The 5976-nt window shown below is 49.4% G+C and overlaps 1 long non-coding RNA gene across 1 annotated transcript; it reads right to left on the reverse strand.

The window, feature by feature from the left end:
* Positions 1–251: 251 nt before the first annotated feature.
* LOC122929098 lies at positions 252–5562 on the reverse strand. Its single transcript, XR_006387955.1, has 3 exons — positions 5413–5562; positions 1796–1934; positions 252–386 (listed from the first exon to the last, which is right to left on the reverse strand). It is a non-coding gene; the product is annotated as an uncharacterized LOC122929098 (long non-coding RNA).
* Between the last annotated feature and the right edge of the window lie 414 nt (positions 5563–5976).

Raw genomic sequence — 5976 nt, forward strand, 5'->3', positions numbered from 1 at the left:
GCAATTGCTGCTTCCTCCCCTTGAAGTGAATGGGCTGAAGCTCCAGTACTCTGCACACCATAAAACCAGGTCAAAGTTTGACATTTCATACTAGGTGTGATCAAGGTCCTTCTGTTCCCAGTGATACATGTAACAAAGTAACTTAATTAAAATAAATTTTTATTAGCAAAATAAATAAAATAATCACAAAAGCTTCAGTCTGTGGCTGCAAATCCATGGATGGGACGGGTGGAAGGGCCTAAGGACACAATGTTCTTCACAGCAGACTCCACCTCCCGTCTGGTGATGGTTCTCCTGTTATATATGGACAGCCTGGCTGCTTCAGATGCTATGGACACCATCAGCTCAGATTCTTTGGCCAAACAGATGTCCCGCCCCTGAGGTCCCTGTAAAGAACAGATTGTTTATCAGAACAAGGATAGAAAAGCAGAGGCCATTTCTAGATGGCATCACCCACCCTGCATATTTGACTGATGCAGCTTAGCATGCCCAGGAAGCTTTAAAGGGGAGGTGAAGAGATAAGTGGATTCCAAGCACTCCTGGTACCACTTGCCAAAGAATCTGACCAGGTTCAGATTGGCCCACAGGGGAACAGATGAGTCCCTGGTGGGCCCACTAGACCCCCATACTCTGGTACAGCAGACTGCACTTTATACTGTAGATCTGCAGAGCACAGCATCCCAAACCAGGTAGATTATGTTACCAATTACCCAGTTTACAGATGCATCAGTTGACTGAGAACTTACAGGTAAACAGCTAGGATACCCTGCATCATCGTTCATCAGGGACCTGCCCTCTAGGAGTCAATGCAAAGACCACATCATCTTGTAAAGCCCTGCAACAATATTTGCATTTATACTGTGGTCCCCCAGAATGACTTACTGGTGGGTCCTAGGCACCCATCCGACACCAAATCAGACTACACAAACCCCATTGATAGCATAGCAGTGAGGGTAGACACATGTAGCAGATGCAGCCAAGAAGCACACCAAGCAGTTCACATTGCATTACGGTTTCAATTTGAAAACACAGATTTGCAGTAAATCCCGCTGTTGGTTTTGCACTGCGGCTGCCACACGTGTTCACGACCACGCCAAGCTTTCTAGATCCCCTATGTTGATGACCAGCTGGAAAACTAAGATTCAGTGCTCAACTAACCCAAGTGCCACATATACAAACATTTGGATATGGTGCCAATACTACATCATGTTACCCAATGGGCACTTTTCAAGCCACACCTCTTTTGTACATTCAGGTTTCAGAACCAAAAGCCATGTCCCACGTTGGCAGTGTAATCTACGCGGTTCTTATCTGAAGTCAACATCAAGTGGCATCTCTTGACTCAACCCATGAGGAAGCCACAGCCAGATAGCTGCATTGAGTGGGTTCAGCCTTGGATTTCTGCTGCAGATTTCCAGGAAAATAAGTGACTTTTAATGTGCATTTTTTGGTCATGTGAACATCCCCCAACGGTGCGAGGAGCCTCAGGTCACCTCTTACCAAACCTCCTCCAGCCAAAGAGCTTAGAAAGTCACTTCCTTTGAACTGTGAGACTGGGATACTTGGATTAAAGTCATTACTGGCAGTTAACAAGTCACAGCAGATCTGTCATCTACAGATCACTTATGCATAAAAGCTGCCAAGTAATGCCAGGACCCAAGAGAAATAACTGCTCCTCCAGGAAAGATGCAGGGACTGTAGGTTATGGGGGCCATATTGGCAGAAACCTCATCGCCCACCATTCCCTGCTGACCTCTGATTTTAGGGAGTTGCTTTTGGACCATCTCACACCTACCCGTTTTAGAACCTTGTAGATGAATCTGGAGTAGTCCTTGGACTTTGTGCGGCTTTTCTTCCCTGCAGATCTCTGGCTGCCAGCTTCCATTTTGTTCACAGCGTTGGAGGAGCACTTCATTCTGGATTATTCAAGGAGCCTGATAAGGAGAATAAGAGAACATGATGCCAAGGACATACCAGGTAGGGAAGCGACACCAACTAAGTGTCCTACAGAATGACTACTCAACACTGAAAACCCCAGCACTGGGCAGAGCATCCTGACAAGAGTTCACCCAGCATGTCCCCTATACGTGACCAGCTCTGCACAATGCATTACCAAGGGTCACATGCAGGGGGAGCCACAGTATAGTATTGCGCTTGAGCCCAAGAAATGGGGTGGTGGTCGGGGTCAACACTACAGTACATTTAAATGGTCAGCATTTCAATACATTTTTGCAGTTAGTACAGACCAACTTTTTAAGGAGACTCACACTTGCGTTATTTTTCAGTATTGAGATCCGGCAGAGGGTCTCCATACCAGAAAAACATTTCCATTTAATCCTCATGCATTCTGAATGAAAAGTTTGGGATGCATCAGGAGGGCTTGCTTTCCATTTTGTGACAGGACACAAGACCACTGCAGATGTGTCCAGTCACAACGGAATAAAACAGATCCATCACTGAAAACAATGCAAGTCAATGGTAAAAAAAAAAAGTAAACTCCCAGCAATGCGGTTCCTTAGCGCTAGTGTGAAGCTAGCCTAATGTAGGTTATAGACAAATGCCTCTCCAGCATCTCACTCCAGTCAGAATGTAATCAACCCTTCAGTGAGCTGACCGGCATCTACTCTCACTGCTGTGTAGTTTTGGAGGGTGGTGCGGCATTTTTCTCCAAGATGATGATTGATGTAGTTTGCATGGAGGAGAAATTAGTTTGCAGTCCGTTTCTGCTCAAGTCCATTACTAAACTCTACAGCAAGTTTATCACCTCTTTAGGCCTCATGCACACGACCGTTTTTTTTCACGGTCCGCAAAAACGGGGTCCGTGATCGTTTTTTCGTCCGTGGGTCTTCCTTGATTTTTGGAGGATCCACGGACATGAAAAAAAAGTCGTTTTGGTGTCCGCCTGGCCGTGCGGAGCCAAACGGATCCGTCCTGAATTACAATGCAAGTCAATAGGGACGGATCCGTTTGAAGTTGACACAATATGGTGCCATTTCAAACGGATCCGTCCCCATTGACTTTCAATGTAAAGTCTGGAGTTCTTTTATACCATCGGATTGGAGTTTTCTCCAATCCGATGGTATATTTTAACTTGAAGCGTCCCCATCACCATGGGAACGCCTCTATGTTAGAATATACTGTCGGATATGAGCTACATCGTGAAAATCAGATCCGACAGTATATTCTAACACAGAGGCGTTCCCATGGTGATGGGGACGCTTCAGGTTAGAATATACTGAAAAACTGTGTACATGACTGCCCCCTGCTGCCTGGCAGGTGCTGCCAGGCAGCAGGGGGCAGACCCCCCCCCCCCCTGTTTTTAACTCATTGGTGGCCAGTGCGGCCGCCCCCCCCTCCCTCCCCTGTAGTTAACTCATTGGTGTCCAGTGGGCCCCCCCTCCGTCCGCTATAGATAACTCATTGGTGTCCAGTGGGCCCCCCCTCCCTCCCCTGTAGTTAACTCATTGGTGTCCAGTGGGCCCCCCCTCCGTCCGCTATAGATAACTCATTGGTGTCCAGTGGGCCCCCCCTCCCTCCGCTGTAGATAACTCATTGGTGGCCAGTGCGGCCGCCCCCCCCCTCCCTCCCCTGTAGTAAACTCGTTGGTGTCCAGTGGGCCCCCCCTCCCTCCCCTGTAGTTAACTCATTGGTGTCCAGTGGGCCCCCCCTCCGTCCGCTATAGATAACTCATTGGTGTCCAGTGGGCCCCCCCTCCCTCCGCTGTAGATAACTCGTTGGTGGCCAGTGGGCCCTCTCCCCTCCCTCCCCCTCCTAATTAAAATCGCCCCCCTATCATTGGTGGCAGTGGTGAGTACCGATCGGAGTCCCAGTGTAATCGCTGGGGCTCCGATCGGTAACCATGGCAACCGGGACGCTACGGCAGTCCCGGTTGCCATGGTAGCTTAGCAATTTGTAGAAGCTTCATACTTACCTGAAGAGCTGCGATGTCTGTGACCGGCCGGGAGCTCCTCCTACTGGTAAGTGAAAGGTCTGTGCGGCGCATTGCTTATAGCACAGACCTGTCACTTACCAGTAGGAGGAGCTCCCGGCCGGTCACAGACATCGCTGCTCTTCAGGTAAGTATAAAGCTTCTACAAATTGCTAAGCTACCATGGCAACCGGGACTGCAGTAGCGTCCCGGTTGCCATGGTTACCGATCGGAGCCCCAGCGATTACACTGGGACTCCGATCGGTACTCACCACTGCCACCAATGATAGGGGGGCGATTTTAATTAGGAGGGGGTGGGAGGGGAGAGGGCCCACTGGCCACCAATGAGTTATCTATAGCGGACGGAGGGGGGGCCCACTGGACACCAATTAGTTAACTACAGGGGAGGGAAGGGGGGGGGGCGGCCGCACTGGCCACAAATGAGTTAAAAACAGGGGGGGGGGGGGGGGGGTCTGCCCCCTGCTGCCTGGCAGCACCTGCCAGGCAGCAGGGGGCAGTCATGTACACAGTTTTTCAGTATATTCTAACCTGAAGCGTCCCCATCACCATGGGAACGCCTCTGTGTTAGAATATACTGTCGGATCTGAGTTTTCACGAAGTGAAAACTCACCTCTGAAAAAGCTTTTATGCAGACGGATCTTCGGATCCGTCTGTATGAAAGCAACCTACGGCCACGGATCACGGATCACGGACGCCAATCTTGAGTGCATCCGTGTTCTTTCACGGAACCATTGACTTGAATGGGTCCGTGAACCGTTGTCCGTCAAAAAAAATAGGACAGGTCATATTTTTTTGACGGACAGGACACACGGATCACGGCCTCGGCTGCAAAACGGTGCATTTTCCGATTTTTCCATGGACCCATTGAAAGTCAATGGGTCCGCAAAAAAAAAAAAAAAAAAAAAAAAAAAGGAAAACGGCACAACGGCCACGGATGCACACAACGGTCGTGTGCATGAGGCCTTAAACCCATGTTTTTTCTTCTAGAAGCCACTGCAGTTCAGCTTTCAAAAAGTTGCAGAGATAAGTTTTGAGTGAAACCCATTACCACAGCAGACATGTTGACTCCAGGAGTGGGAACAACTTGAACACCACAGACTGAATAAACCCTCAGCCCCCAGTGTCCTGTACACAAGCACTAATGGATTCATACACTCAACCAGCAGTCCAGGGTTGTCCCAACATATCAGAGACTAGACTGGCAGATTTGGCTTATCCTGACCCACAAACTATATAATCCCCACCAAGAATTGGGTTCCTGGAGAGGCAATAAGGGGGTCTGACAATGGGACCCCACAAAGAGGGTGCCCATGTCCTCCATAGTGATCTTTGAGCACATACAGTCACCTCCACTATAGGCCAGCAGAAGCTAAAGCCATTTGTGAGAAGACCAGATTATCAAACATTCCAGACCATCAGACAGAATCCATGCAACTCACCACCCTCACTCCAAACCAACTTACCTGATAACCAACCTCACAGTACTGCTGCTGACCAGAGCGCCGTGCTGGGTGTTATATAGCGGGGAGTCATGTGCCTCCAATAAACCAATCACCGGGGGCCGCTCCCTGCAGATGATTGCTCAATTACCTCCATCTGCTTCTGTCACTGCAAAACCTGCAAACCTATCACTGCACAAAAAAAAAAAAAAACACACAACGGGGGAGATTTAGGGCTCATCCACACAACGCAGGCCATCCGTGCCCCTATTGTGGACCGCAAACGACGGTTGACTTGAATGGGTCCGCAATCTGCAAGATATGACACGGTGTGGAGCGGAGGCACGGATTGGAAGCCCTGTGAAGTGCGAAGTCAATGAGTCCGCAGCGAAACAACACAGGATTCACGCGGCCCGGGCAAGTGCACTGCGGAAAGCAGCACGGACAGCCTACGTTCATGTGAATGACCCCTTATAGAAACTAGTAGAAACGAAACCTGGCTCAGTTGCCCGGAGCAACCAATCAACTAAGGCCAGTTTTACATCCCAGTGCAGGGGAGAATCCAAGAGTGGCCTAAAATACCAGTCT

This window comes from Bufo gargarizans, chromosome 2 (assembly GCF_014858855.1).
Source record: "Bufo gargarizans isolate SCDJY-AF-19 chromosome 2, ASM1485885v1, whole genome shotgun sequence".
In the NCBI taxonomy this organism is placed as follows: Eukaryota; Metazoa; Chordata; class Amphibia; order Anura; family Bufonidae; genus Bufo; species Bufo gargarizans.